The sequence below is a fragment of the Trachymyrmex cornetzi genome, unplaced genomic scaffold, assembly GCF_001594075.2.
Source record: "Trachymyrmex cornetzi isolate Tcor2-1 unplaced genomic scaffold, Tcor1.1 scaffold321, whole genome shotgun sequence".
Classification (NCBI taxonomy): Eukaryota; Metazoa; Arthropoda; class Insecta; order Hymenoptera; family Formicidae; genus Trachymyrmex; species Trachymyrmex cornetzi.
In genome coordinates, this window is record NW_017297908.1 from 96,559 (window position 1) to 112,827 (window position 16,269).

A 16,269-nucleotide genomic window follows, 5' to 3' on the forward strand; every position below is an offset into this window, starting at 1 on the left:
AATTATATCTTTTTAATTATATTTAAATTTTTTTAAACAGACGATTCCATTTTTCTTTATAAAATTATTTATTTCAATAAGAAATATATATACATGCAAAAACTGTTTAAATTTTTTCTTATTTGACTGACCGAACGTTTTAAGTTTATTGCGAGAACTCAAGCATCTTTCTAACTAATTTTATTGCATCTGCACGAGAATGTGCAACACGTAAAGCTAAACAACGCGCTACTGTTTCCGTAACTATTTCGTATTCCGTAGATCGTCGTGTTCACTCGTGTGCATCGACCTGTCGGTAAATGATTCTGCTATTTCTACAATGTGCTAGCAAAACTCTATTCGGCACTTCTTGCTAAAGATTGCCTTTCGCATGCATTATGTGATCGTTGCATATAAAATCGATGATTGACATATCAAAATTAAATTATTTTTTTAAGGAGCCCCATTATATTTACGCGAAATACGTCAAATTCGCATAATGCACGTGAAGTAAATTAAAGTAAAATAATCCATGAAAAATATATAATAAATCTAAGCAGAGAATCGCCATTTACATCAATTAAATATTAATATTGTTCGTACAAAAAGTTATGTTTTACCTTTGTAAAACTGAGTATGTTTGTAAAGATAAAAAAGGCACTTCGTGTGTACGAGCGGAAGGAAGCAGTGAAAGAGAGTAGACAGAGAAAGAAAAGGAGGGAGAGAATTTGAGGGTCTTTGTCTTACCCTCTTCAAACACAACCGCGCACGAAAGCGAAGTGAAGGAACGAAAGGAAGACGAGGGAATTATTAACGCATACGGCGTTGCTCACCGGTGTGCATCGAAGTGTCCGCCGAAGCACTAGCTTCCCTTCCTTCAACCCGACACCCCACGGTTCCCTTTTCCCCACGATTCTCAATGACGAGACATAAGGCGTTACGTCGCGAATTCCTATGGATCTTATCGTCCCGGCTGGTTGAATGCAAGAATTCGACCGGAAGGAACAGCATGGTCGAGGGCGACGCGATTGCAATTATTGCAATTATGTAATAATCGCTCCCTTTTGACGTAATCGAAGAAACGGTGTTCGAAATTAATTCGTTTTTAAATTTGTAGTTAAAGCTTCGTTCGCATACGTTATACTGCTGGAATTAAGAATTCCAAGACAAAAGAAAATAAAATTTGAGGTAAATGATTAGTCAAAATACTTGTTATTAATACATAATGTTTAATTCAAATCTAATAAAATTGGAATTTTTGAAGATTTTAAACAATCTTCTTTTAGAATTCTTTTATAAGTTCTCTTAGAGCAGACCCGTGTTCCGTAACTTTTAACGACAGTGTCGGTATCGTTACATTGTCGTTGCGCAGCTTCTTTACCACATATTAAAACCTGCGCAACGACAACGTGATGATATCATTACAGTGAGTTACAGAATAGGGGGCTTATAACCCTATTCTGTAACAGCTGCAACTCTTAACGATCGTAACGATATCGTTACATTGTTGTTACTTAGCTTTTTTACTACGTACAAAACCTGCGCAAGGACAATGTAACGATATTATTACGTTGTTGTTGCGCAGCATTATACTATGTGCAAAACTACCTGCGCAACGATCCATTGTAACGATATCGTTATAGTTATTAAGAGTTTATACAGAATAGGATTATTAGATTAGACTCCCATTCTATAATTCTTAACGACTGTAACGATATCGTTAAATTGTTATTTCGCAGGTTTTATACAGGTAAAGAAACTGCGCAAAGACAACGTAATAAAATCGTTACAATCGTTAAGAATTACAAAATAGAATCTATAGCTTTTTAAAATCAAACATTTTCATCTATCAACTTGTAAAAATCAAAGCAAAGAATATCTATTTAGATTAAAAAGTCCTAAAAAGATTTCGCAATGTCTTTATCAACATTGTTTTTGTGGAGTAAAAAAAGAATAATCATTGTAAATATCGAAAAATCAGCTGTCGTGTAGATATAGACAGGTACGTTAGCGTAACACCTTGCTCCACACTTCCCTTGTTCCTCGACCTACCATCAGGTGCACTTATCAGGTGAGGTGCTGCCACCTGAGCAGGTACACCCACAGGTAAAGACAAACATAATGCTCACGCACACGTACACAAGTAACCCACGAAAAGGAGCAGGTCTGTGGAAAGGGGGTTGCCGGTCGTTCCTCCCACCTTTCGCCCTGTCAACCGGTAGAGGGGCCCCGATGCGCAAGCGCAAAGACCCATGGGTCCTTTGCACTGAGAGCGAACGGCCGGGACTCGACTCCGAAGACTCAAAGTCCGTTTCTGTCGTAGGGGAAGTTGCCGCGGAACGTGCTGATCGTCAGCGTTTCTCTTAGCGGTTTATAACTTCTATCCTCCGCGAGTTCTTGTTTTGATTTTTTTTTTTTTAATTTCATCTCTTCTTTCTTTCTTTTTTTTCCCTTCGTCGCAATTTGTTCGCGAGTGAAACGTGCCCACGATTTTGGGATTTCGGTACATTATCAGTGACAAAAGAGAAAGAAAGAAAGAGAAATTACTCGTGTTTACCAGTGTGCACTGTGCCATGGGGATCTAGAAACACCGGTCAGGGTGAGTTGCTAATTACATTATCTAACAAACTTTTTTTTACTTAATCCTAAAGAATACAATTATGAAACATTTTATGAGATTAAAATTATATAACAAATACTTCTCAGAAAAAATATTTTGTTTAAACAAGAAAGCTAAATCTTTCACTTTTCTAATAAACTTATAAATGCAAAGAAAATTTTAATAAATTAAAAAATTTTTAATAAATTGTGTTAATGTTTTTACGTGTTTTTTAGAATTAAAAAAATAGCGTTCACAATTTGCGATAATAATACAAGCAAGCTTGAATGGGTATAGAAATTACGAGAACATTAATCTCTTAGAAAATGGTGGTCTACTTTTAAAATTTTACAGCTTCTCCTTAAGTAAGATTTGTTATAATATACAATTTTATTGTATTGCTTGTCTCAAAATATGACACTGTCACAAAATACGACACTGTTTCAACGCGACTATAGAGATTTTCCCGTTCTGTAAAGATTAAAAGTGTTGAATATTGATGAGAGTTTTATGTGCTTCTCTCTCTCTCTCTCTCTCTCTCTCTCTCTCTCTCTCTTGCATATTTATGTAAATTATTATCCTTTCTTAAATATAAGATAAAGAATAAATTTTATATAAATCAATACTAACATAAGAAAATACATAAATCCATTCAAGACATTATAAACTCGCTAATGGCCTTTATGACATCTTTATGACGTTATGAAATTGTCCTAAACATATGTCCGTCTGTGCCATTCACTTTTTATAAGGAATAAAAAAGTAGAATATTGAAAGGTAAATAATAATAAAATTGTCAATTAATTTACACGATGATTTGTAGAATTTTGGTTTAAGGAATCTTAAGTTGTATAATACTTCTGAATAGTTGTAGGATTTTTCTAAACATTTTTTCACGAATATCGAAAGACGACGTTACGCCCATCTAATTATCGCAAGAACATGATAATGTAATTATTAATATAATCGTAATTACGATCTCCTATGGAACACGCAGGAGTCTCCGCAATATTTACATTAATATTTCCGTGGCACGAAAGTGCAATGCGATCTCCAGCTCGCCGTGGAGGTAGATAGCCGAGCGGAGCACTGACCGGTGATTTGAATGCGCGGTGCAGTCACTAGGCGCTACGATTCATAAACGCCCTGTATCTGCACTCCGTGCTTGGTAGCAGAAATACGATACACGCATGATCGTAAATATCGTTGCAATTTGTTGCCAGAGTCACGTATTGCTGTCGCAATATAAATCATTTTCCTGTAATTTTATTGTCTTAACGACATCTTCTATGGACGAAATTATGTTATCTTTCTGCAAGAAAGAAGAATATTCGTTCCGCTTATAAAAAATCAAATTAGTCACGAGGATTGATAGACCTACTTTCCTTTTAGATTTTCAAAAATAGGTCACCATTATATACAGCTGGTACAATTTTTCAAGTCGACTTTATTTTAAGATGAAACCTCGTTTTTAAGGTTAGCCTCATTTTGAAGTTTAATAAATATATATAATTATGTTTGAAGAACCAATATATTTTCGTTTTACCGCTTACCATATGGCGCGACGTTCCGTTGTATGAAATACTTCGAAAATTATCGATTAATAGCTGGTTTCAATTGCAGCGCGGTATTGACTCTCGTTTTATAAAGCACCTTCGATTTTACGCCGAAAAAAGACTCAACTATTCCGCGTGTAGGTTACAATCAGCTAGGGTATTTGAAATTGTGATTTCAGGCGTGTCCGAGAAGGGAAGATTAGAGCGAGCAGACGAATGAACGAACGAACGGACGAACGGATGGATGTAGGTACGTGCGTATGTGCGTATATACATCGTCGGAGATCAAATCACGTTAGCCTAATGTCGGGAACGAACACGTTCGTACGTGGGTGGTTGTATCCACGCTGGAATCTCGACGGCGATTCAACATCCTGTGGTTTCATATCGCTAAAGGATTCCCGTAGGAATCCAATCTCACGCAGCATCTCTTTAATGTGAGAAGGGAATACAGACCTGTTAGTCGAGAAGTGATAGAGAGTAATCGTAGCTAATTTAAGTAATTTACGAGTTAAGACAATTGTAGGTTTCTACAATCGCCGCAAGCGACAGAATAAAAATATTCGAGTTTTTTAAAAATCATATATATATTTTAACTTTATATATAATTTAATAAAACTTTAGAGTAAGATAAATATTTAAAACGTATAACTTTTTGTCGTATATATATTTTAATAGCTAGCCATCTAACATATGTTTAAAATATGAATGAAATATTAACAACATGACTTGTAAACAAAAGAAACGTGGCATTTAAAGATGATGTTGTTTAAAAATTCTGATTAGCGACGATATTTTATTTTCAGTACGATGTGATGTCATCGAGGATAATCTAGCACCACGATGGGTTCATGATCTCTCTCCTTCCTTTTATCTCCTCTTTCCTCCTCCTCCTCAATTCACGTAAACAGGACGTAGAAAACAAGCGTCATGCTCAACGGACTGAACGAAGATCGTGCGAACTACGGGTGCGCAATTAATCTCCATTTCGCGCAATTTCCTACATCGCGGTCCATTATCCCCCTAACTCTCCCAAGAGTGTCTGCATGCAAAGTGTGTGCGGGCCCGAATTAATCGCTCGATAACAACATGCGACAAAGTAGAATGCGAGACCCCGAGCTTCGTATCGGGAGCTGGACCGCCGCAGCTCGTTACACGAGTTTCGGAATGAACCACACGGGTCTCCGTTGGCGAGCCAATCGCTTTCCGCATGTGTTTTGCATATGGACTCTGTTTGGTTGTGAGGCCTCACAGGCCCCTCGTGTTGGACCCACTCGAGAAAGATTCGGGACCTCTTCAACGTTTCTCTGTATTGTGTGCATCCGTGTGGGACGCGTTTATTATGCTTTTGTGTGCGTCGCGTTGTGTATGCACGATATGCGAGAGGGTGTGCGCCGTCACGAAATGTAGTCGAACCGGCTACAAACGCGTACATATTTACTACAACGCATCCACGGCAGCCGAGCCTTGCAACTTCGTGGATGCTGGGTCTCCGAGTGCCCTGACGAATTTCTTTCTCCTGAAACGCGTACGTGTTACGGCTGCAAAGCGCACGCCGCGGTAAAAGTTTTATACCTCGCGATTTTGCGGATCGCAGGCTTTCCTTGCGATCGAAAGCAGTGAATGTTCCCCGTTACGATATCGCATATTAAATGCATAGGTACTTGTTTACGGGAGACCGAATCGCCGCGCCGCGCTGGTTTCGACTTTCCGAGGAAATGAGATCTCGCAGCAATTGGACACGCGCGATAATCGTTTCCTTACAAGGTCGCGATAGATATCGAAGTTTAATTAGACACCAATTAATACTTAACAAAAGAAAAAAATCATGATATCAAAATAACTTCAAAATATCTTCAACTGGCTCTAAAATGACTGTTAAAAGTCACTTTTCCGATCAGTCACGATTAATTTTAACGTCATTTTAGCGTTATTGTGACCTGTTGCTCTGTTTCGATTATAGGAGTAGCGAGAATTCTATAAACGTCAATAGAAGTATAGCGTTTAAAATAAAACGATAATACGTAATTCCGTAAAACTGCTCTTATAGCACAATAATAAAGGAGGATGTTAAAAAGAGGCCAATTTCTGCCCAAAAAGGTGTAAGTAAAAGGAATAGCACTTTTTAATATAGATTTTGACCTTCTGAATATGATAATGTTAATAAAAAGTTCGGAATCGACAGAGAACACCGTAAAAATTAAGCATAAACATGATATATTTAAAGAAGTTTTAAATTCTGGTTTACTTTTCGAGGTGTTCCCTACATGTTACGAACTTTTTAATAATTTTATCATATTCAGGTCAAGATCTACAAAAAACAATATTTCTTTTACGTACATCTTTTTGGATAAAAATCTGTCCTGTTTTGGAGGATATTAAAAAAAACCGACTTTTGCTCTAAAGAATATTAGTAAAAGAAATAGTGTTTCTTGTAGAGAGATTTTGACCGCCTGAATATGATAAAATTATTAAAAAGTTCATGACATGTGGAGAACACCTTGAAAAGTAAACCAGAATATTAAAATTTCTTTAAATATATCATGTTTATGCTCAGTTTTCAAGGTGTTCCGTATCAATCCCGAACTTTTTATTAACATTATCGTGTTCAGAAGATCAAAATTTATTTTTAAAAAACACTATTCCGTTTACTTGCATCTTTTTGGGCAGAAATCGGACTCTTTTTAACATCCTCCTTTCGAGACCCTCGTCGTTTCCGAGATGCTCAAGAAGGAAAAGAGTATAATGGCTGCTGCATTCGATCTATGCGTTGGTCTTAGCCGCCGTGCATGTTCCATGTATTTCTGCAACATCGCTCCCGGCATCGAGAAGCAGAGAGGAGCGACCGTTCGTTCGTCCGGTCGTCCGAAAAAGAACACCTCGGCTCGGCGAAGAAAGGCTCGTAAAAGCGGTATGCAGTCATTGCACCGCATGTAGGATCCGCGCACCTCCGCCACGCCGCTTGCAGAACAATGGATAGTGACGTCACGAGACTGCACCTGTAGCTGCAAATGCATGTGCGCGAGGACCGTCCCGTGAATCGCAAACGTCTCGTGGACTCTATTCCGCAGCTTTTGAACCGGGCGAACAAGTGTCTGATACACAGCGTATGGCGCCAGCATCTTCATTTCCGTATAATTACGTACCATTATTTTGCATATTGCTAGAAAACGTCTGACCAACGAGAAATCGAAGAATCAATAGTGCGACGTAGATTTTACCTGATCAATTTATCATCATTGTTAATACAACGCTTGTTAAAAGACGCGCATATTATCAGCTTGATGTAAATAATTTGTTGGTTCTTCATCACGTTTCAGTCGTATCAGATAAAATTAGAAAACCGAAGTTCTCCTTGAAAGAAGGGGATTGAAAATTTTTTCTCTTTAAATGAGAAAAAGATATACCAAAGTTCATAGTAATTTTATTTCGATTTCGCAAAAGTTTTGTTTAGTTTCATTTTATAAATATAACGAATCTTTTCGATAATATTACTCAAGCATTTACATCAAGAAATGTCGCCCTTTTTCAAAAAATAATGCAATTTTATAAGTTTAAAATAAATATTTTATTTACATTTGCTGGTAACAATCATTGCGAAAGACCTCGAAAATCGGACACGAAACGCGATGTCTCTCACGAAACGTCGTGAAATATCACGACAAATGCATCATCGTGCGAAGATTTGAGGCTATATTGCGAAGTCGTAAATTTCGACAAATTACAGCCAGATTGCAACCATCGGCAAAACATAACCCTCGTTCTCGAGTAAATTCTCTCACGTTGCTGTGCAAAAATGCTGCCACGATGGGACAACGTGAATTTTTTTCGGGCGCAATCGCGCTCTCCGGCTGGACTTTCTCCATTTAAAATTCGTCTGCCTTCACCTGACCGAGTCATCGTTCGTCCGGCTCTCAAGACCGGATCGGATCGGGAGAAGGAGGCCTCGCTAATATCTTATTACTTTTGAATTAACATATCGGTACCGAGATAACTGGACTTTTTCTTGCCGCGACTCTCTGTCAGCACGCTGCGGAACGTAGTTAGGATATATGGGTCAGCCGGCGATCCCTTCATTGGCGCTTCGGGCGATCGTACTTGTGCGTTGATCCAACGGGGGAAATTAATTTAATTAGCTGTCATACACTGAAAGAAAAGATTGGCTGCTGCAGTAAATTAGATGGTAAAATATGGCATAGCATTTTTAATTGATTGCAACAGCCAATTTTTGGATGCTGCAGCCAATTGTTGGTTGTGTTAGCCTATCCGCAATGTCAGTATAGGATTTCGATTGGCTAACGCAACCAAAAATTGATTGTTACAGCCAATTAAAAATGCTATGCCATATTTAACCATCTAATTTGTTGCAGCAGCCAATTTTTTCTTTCAGTGTAGATATAACATGCATGCTCGAGCATATATTTTTTTCAACCACGTGGCTTATCAACACTTTCGCAAGTGGTAGTTGACCGAAAGTCTATGCACCGTCGATTTCTAATATTCGAACGGTCGAGGACAGTCACAATTGTAAATCAATAGAGATCGGATAAAATTTAAATGTTAATTCTTGTCTTCCTTTTCTGTCTCGCTACCCATTTGAATAGCACACAGTGAAAATCGACCGATTCTTTCACCGGGAGAGTAACGCATGCAGTCGCACCGGTCTCTTTTACCAGCGTTCCGTTCTCGAGAATGTGCGCGATTGTCGATCGGATCGACGATCGATCTTCGTGACGGAGAGTTTCTACGCGACGGGAAAAAAACTCGCCGCATCAAACAGTTATAAAAGTCAATCGCGAGTATATACATATCGAGGCGCACGACTTCTTAGTCGCTCACTCGCTTCCTTCACCGGGCAGCTTTCATTTGAGTTTCTATCACGTTAGACTTTCGACGGGGGTCTACGACTCCTCGATAGACGTTCCAATGTATATACCGGTTAGTATACAGTAATGGATAGTTTGTCACGAGCGCTATTCGCACGGATAATTCTAATCGCGCCGAGCGATGATTTTATTCGTGCGTCGCTTCGCTGACTTCGCTTTTGTCCGTTCCAGTGTTTTGACAAAATAAAGGCAGTGTGACTGCAAATGGCAAGGCCTCTATAAAAAAAAGAAGTCGTCGCTAACATAAAATTTATGAAACGTGAAATTTTAGTTGAAAAGCTTGGTAAACTGAGCGGGGAAAACGCCGACATACATGTATTTCGCGTTTATGACCGTTTCCATCAATGTAGATTAACTTTAATCTTGGTTTCATCTTGGTTTAATGTACTCTTCATTTTTTTCTAATTCTTACAACTAGAAAAAGATAAGTTGAACCGAGATTAAAGTTAATACTCTTGAAGCTTCCACTTTCTATATAGAAATTATGCGTTTCGCGGGTCCAAATTCATTCTTACAATTAGTATCAGCCTGTTCCTCGCCCTGACGAAGTTAATTGCGATGTTCACGAAACGTTAGCATTCTAAGAATGCGCGAAACGCATAATTTCTGTCGAGATTAAAGTTAATCTACATTGAAAATAAGCATTCTTCTTTGTAAGCCGAAATAAAGAAGTTCATCTTCATGTATGAACAAATATAACAATATTTTATCAACACTTTTATCAAATCGTTAATATTCTTTTTAATGTATATGTAGAAAAGCAAAATAACTTACTAATTGTAACATAAATAATATTTTATGAATCTATTTCTATACGTTTCTTTCATTCATTATTAAACGTAACCTTTAATAAATCATTGTCGAAAGATTTAACATATGGGAATTAAATCCTGTAAATCGCGGAGCCTTTGAAAGGTGCTTTTTGTGCAATCTAACATTAAAAGGAAAAGCGGACGTTTAAGTCTGAACAGTCAACGCCGGGTTAATCAATAGGAAGTTGCAGGTAGCACTATATCGACTTTGTCCATCAGCTGTTTCTACTCAAATTACAAAAGCCGCTTAAAAGCCAATAGCTCGATACCGACTTCGGCTGCTTATCACGTTACAGTCGGCGTTACAACGGTCGTGTTCTCCGTTCACCGCTCTCAAAATGGCGCCGGGGACAGTTAGACCTGTTACGTCAGGTCGCCGATTACGGTCGCGCCAAATGACGGAATGTATTCAAGGATCTAATCTCATCCCCTCGTCCTCTCTCGCGACCCTGTTCCCACCCGGGGAGATATGCAACCATGCAAAGTGCATGCAGCTGAACATGCTCGCGTGATGGCCGTAACTGGGTTAGGCAATTCGCAAAAGACCCGAGGTGCGCGTCCTTGGCAGACGGAGAGAAGTACCGTTTTCAACGAACAAATGCACGAAATTGAACAATCGATCATTTTCTTTCTTTCTTTTTGCACAGAGAAATTTGCAACAAAAATAGAAATTAAAGAAACTTCACTTGTGTCTCTCGATAATTAAGCCATGGAGAAATAACGAATGATTTTGATCAGAGACTCGCGAGGTCGAAAAGTATCTCACGCAATTGGAAAGCACGTCTCTAATGCACAATTCACTTAAGGAATTACTTAAATTAATATGGACTGACGTGGTAATCGACAGACGTTAGAAAACGAACGACGTGTTTCATAAATCAAACGACCGCATGAGCGGTTGCGAATGAGAAAAAAAATGCTAGACTCACATCGACCGATTACACGGTTCGCAATCATTTTGATCGATGCCGATGCGTCGATTGGCCGCTACGTTTCCTGTTATTTCCCTCCTGCGCTGTTGTGCTGTCGCGTCTGAGGAATGCGATTCGCTCGATCGGCCGTTCAATAAATAATTGGGTTAACGGTTTCGCGGCGGAATCGTCGTCGCTGGCAGTCGAGGGAAACGGCCTTGATGATGTTGCACAGACGTCCTAAGGACGATTCACCCAGCTTTCTCCGAACGCACCTCTAACCGACTGACCGATCGCTCGATCGTTCATTAGTAACCACGCAATTTTCTGTTGTACCTGCGGCACGTAGAGCGTTTCTCTTTCTTCGTACGTTTTATATTTCTTACTTATCTACGTAACATTGAAAATCAACTAACGGATTAATTAAGATGCTTGTCGTCGGTTGCGAATTAACGTCATTGCAACGTTGACTGAAATAATTGCTCCTTGGAAGTATGATGAGACTTGTGTATCAGCCATTACGTCAAGAATAAATTACTTTGCATAATTGTGCTATTTTGAGACTGCATGTAAATTTCTATGTCAGAAAGAATATAATGGAATTAATGTTAAACATTATGAATTCATAGTATTATGAATTCAATGAGTTCTTGTAATAAGAATTTGAAAAATCTGCATCAGTAAAGAAGAAAGTACATTTTATAAAGTTACATTATTATTGTGACATACCTATTATTTGCTTTAAGAAATTTCTATATATTAAAAATTGCAAAATATTATATTATTAATTACGTTTTAGATATGTAATTAATGTAATTACAGTATATAACATTTATATTTGAATATAGAGATAATTATCATATTTAATATAACATATATTATCATACTTAATATATTTTGATTAATTAAAATTAATACAATGTTATAAGAGATTAATTATTCCGGTATACAGGGTGTCCCAAACTTTTTGACAAGTCGCTTGTAGGCAAGTAGACGGACTAAACTGAGTCAAAAAATCCTTTAATACCATTTTGCAATTTTCACATTCCTTTTTTACTCAATGAGTAGAATGTTTAAAATTGATACATGAAATAACTTTAAGATATCTTTAAGAGTTCTTTAAAAAAAATATCTTTAAGATATTTCATTAAAAACTCTGAAAGATATTTTAAATCTTATCATCGATTTTACCCGCTTATTCGGCAATCTTCAGAAATTAATATCTCGTTAATTATTGTAAAAATTGCAAAATGGTAGAGAACTTTTCGACTGAGTTAGGTTCGCTGTACCACAAGCGGTGTGTCAAAAAGTTTAGGACACCCTGTATATTTTGATCATAATTTATAAATAAATTATAACTAGGTTTCTTTGATAATACTTAATGGAAGCTCACGTAATCTCTTTCAAATATTCGAAAGAACTGCGCACTCATATGACTTCGTGTCTCCCCCCTGCCAGACAAATATATATATATTTCTAACTCTATTTAAATTTTTATTTTTTCGTCTGGTGAATCTTCCAACCAACTGGTCGACCGCATTAATTAGTCTAACCTTTCCACGATGAAGGCATCGTCGTGCGGTTATGCGAATGAAGTCGTCCTTGACGCTGCCTCGAGATTCCTTTAAGGCCGAGTTGAGCTTTCCCTGGGTATAAGTCATTCCTGACAGCTCCACGAAGAGATGACCGCGCGCGACTCTTTCTATCTGGGAAGTCTTCGAATCAACATTTACTTTTTGCTATTTTACTTGTTTTTTAATCGATTTTGTATATATGAATACACATCATAAAATCGTGTTATACACAAATAGCATATGATACTATGTTATCAGATACAGTTAAAAAATAGAACTTCGATAGTTTTTTTCCATTTTTGTACATTTTTTATCTACGATAAACTTGATACGTGAAAAATATATGCGAACATTTAAGATTCTAAAACTCATTCATTAAATTTGTTATCAAAAACGTTTTCTTTACTAACAAATGAAAAAAAGATATGTTTTTTCGGCATGCATCATAATTAATAATATTTGTTTATTCATTCAGAGATACAGTAAAAATAATTTAGTATTTAGAAAAAGTTATTATGATTCCACATTAATAAATAATAATTTTATCAATATTATCATAAACATTATTATAAATATTAATAATTTATAATAAAACCATTTTAATTTTAACTAATTTATAATTTGTATATAATTTAATACATATTCTTTGCGCTTGTATCAGTTGCAACTGAAATGTTGTAAGCGCAGTATGTGTTGCAACAATAAACCTGTAATAAAACTCAATTTGTACATTCATCCATATTTATGTCCAATAAACATATAAAGTTCAGTTGCACATATCAAAATCTCACTTATTTTTATGGTTTTGTTGGCTTAATCAGTCGTAACATCTAACGCGACATTTTTCATGGAAGCTTACACATTTGTGAATTCATGTTCAAGCATCAAGGGAATTATTTTATGATTTTATTCAAATCCAGTTTGTAAAACTGTTTCTGCAGGAATGGACTGTATTTAATTAAACGACAAGAATTTATTAATATCATGCATATTTGCGTGCGTACATCATCGTTGGAAGAGTCTTACAGGAAATCGTTAACGAGCCTATTAATACGAAATTTATGAATATTTTAGTACACAGTATGTTTCAGTACAGATAAAATTCTGTAAAAATGGAAGAAAATATTGAAATAAGCTATAAGCGAGTCAACTCACTGGTTTGCAATAATATGGTCTCTTAAACTGGTGTACATTAATTACAAGTTAAAATGTACTTATTTTGTTTGTGTTTTGTTCTAACTAAGGCTATATAGTGATAACGTTTGCGGTTAAGACGAGACCACAATGTAACAGAGTGTATCATGAGTTTCTCTGGCATCAAAGAAGGACTAAATTCAAAGTGCAAATTGTTTCATATGTCGTTGAAATCACAATCTCTTTTACTTTGAGTCTAATTATATCCTATTATCTACGTAATTTTAATTATATTAAATCGCTTCTAAAATTGAAAGGAAAGGCTTTTAACTTCAGACAAGAATGCCTAAAAAAATTATTGAAAGATGTCGTATTACTCGCATTGTCTTCGTGCGTTATGTCGTATAACGGTAATTACCCGCATAAGTATGTGCCCTTCGATTTTGTACCGTTCGTTGACGGAAAGTGTACTGTTTCCTGGCACACCTACTTATTTAAATCCCGTAACTAAGCAGCGACCTCCGTGACGTATTGCGTCCTTCGAAAGTATTTGTGCATTGCATATAAAAAACGAAAAGTACACTGAAAAAACGACTTTATTACAATATCTAAAAATTTAATTAGAGATCTGAAAATAATTTTTTTAGACCATCAGAATAATTATGTAGGAAATTCCAGCATGATAAAGGCAATGCTGCAAATAATTTGTATATTTTAACAATTAATTTAAACGTTTTATATAATTATTTTGATAGTATAATATAATTATTTTTTTATCTGTATATAGTTAAATTTTTAGATACTTCAGTCAAACTTTTCTTACCGTGTAGCAAAGAGAAGAAAAATATATTCTAAATTTTATATCCTTATTATTATATTTTAAAAAACTGTAAAAATGCAATTAGCGTTGATGTTTGCAATAAAAAACTTCAATTTTTATTAAATAATTCTCTAATTTATATAAAAGCTAGAATTACTGCCAAGTTTATCAGAGAACCTGTCGTTGCAATGTCGACATTGCTGCGCAGGCGAGATTCCGATCGCTGAATCATGGAAATAGAAACATGAACATGAAGATCAGTGACACGATGATCGCCCAGTATGGTCAGATCAGTTTAACAATTTCTAAGTAGCGATCCCCGAGATCGCCTATATGCACAATAAACATACGGGTATGACCAGATACGCTGGCGACACTTTCACTCGCTGCCAATGTCCGATCCAATGGTTCCAGCAACGCTGTACACGGAGCCTGAACCAACGGAGCTAACGTGTATAGTTTCGTTCCACTGACCAGGCAATCCGGTCTTTCGATACTGTGAATCCGGTCGCGCGAACAATGGACCTCCCCTGCGAATGGGATCTAATCTCGCGAGAGAACACGCACGATAAGTGATGAAAGTAACCACGTCTCATGGTACGTGAAATATGTTGCCTAGAAGAAGTTTGAAAAAATTCAAAGTACCGCAATTTAATTAGTAATTTCATAATGAAACTGACATAATTGGAAAAAATATGGTTTACACTGAGAAACAAATTGTTGATTAAAAAAAATATTAGTTAACTAAAAATTAGTTAACTAAAAATATTAGCTTAACTAAATCATTGTCTATCACAAATAAATATTTAATTTAAACAAATAACATGTTTAAAATTACAAAATTTTGTTGATATGACTCACATATATTTGACCTAAATATATAAATGTTTGAATTAAATAATCACTACAAACTAAACACATTTAGTCAAGTTAATTACTTTTTCTCTCAGTATATTTCTAATGCTGAAAGCATGTTTCTTAGCTTCTTCCGCTTTTGAAACTTTCACATTTGGGTAAAACACAATTACTTATAAAAATATATCTGAGAAACATAGTGTGCCTTCCAACAACACGAATGACACGGTGTGACACAATGGATCATTACATCCTTGTTATTTTCCAATGTTAAACAAAGATAAGATGATCGCTGTGTTGCACTATGTCGCTTGTTGGAAGGCACACATAAAGAAGTACTGTATTACACAACAAATAAGAATATTAAAGCCTATAACAGTCGAAGCTAAATCTTTAATTCTTTAAATAATTCAATGTGAATTATATATATATATTATATATTATGTACATGCATTTATGTTATATTTGTAGTCATTCGAACTGCGCGCCGAATTAGTTTTCCGGATTTATAAACGCAATTAAACTACTATAATAATATCACAAATTAAATTAAATTAACAAGCAAATTTTAATAGCTCAATCCGATATCATATTAGAAAGATGTTAATGTGTTGAAAAACTGTAAATTTTATTGCGGAAAATATTACCTCAGCCGGGAGTACTGTATTACTTTAATTTATGTATGTATATATATACGTCTTGTTTCCTTGAGCGTTATCTTATTAGTGTAAAATCAACATTCCATATATGCAACAATCTAATGCGTGCTTGCTAATAGCGCAAGGCAAATCGATACAAATATTATAAATAGCAAAAGCTTGAAACTATTTATCTCTATCGTTATGCATATTTCCACAGTTTGCTTGCCTTTAGGTATTCTGATTCATTAATTACAGACGCGAGCGACCTAATGACGAGAAACTCTATCTGTCAATTTGGGCAACCGTATTAATTAAGTTGCGGGTGAGATAGCAGATTATCAATTTACGAGATTAATGATATTAAATCCAATAAGTTTGTTGTAATAAGTCCGCGTTAGTTTCACCTTAGCCTGCTAAGTTTCGCAAGCTAGCGGCGTTTCGTAATCTATATGACGGTAGCCATTTAACACGAACAAATTCCTCCGGCCTGGTCCGCGCGATT

General features: G+C 36.1%; 1 protein-coding gene across 4 annotated transcripts in view; it reads left to right on the top strand.

Moving 5' to 3' along the window:
* Nucleotides 1-2,265: 2,265 nt before the first annotated feature.
* LOC108762796 (mucin-17) overlaps nucleotides 2,266-16,269 on the top strand; it is a 47,727-nt gene continuing 33,723 nt past the window's right edge. For all 4 annotated transcript variants that reach the window (XM_018509973.1, XM_018509974.1, XM_018509975.1 and 1 more), the window contains exon 1: nucleotides 2,266-2,578. The gene's annotated coding sequence lies outside the window, so the exon portion shown is untranslated. The remainder of the gene's footprint in view (nucleotides 2,579-16,269) is intronic.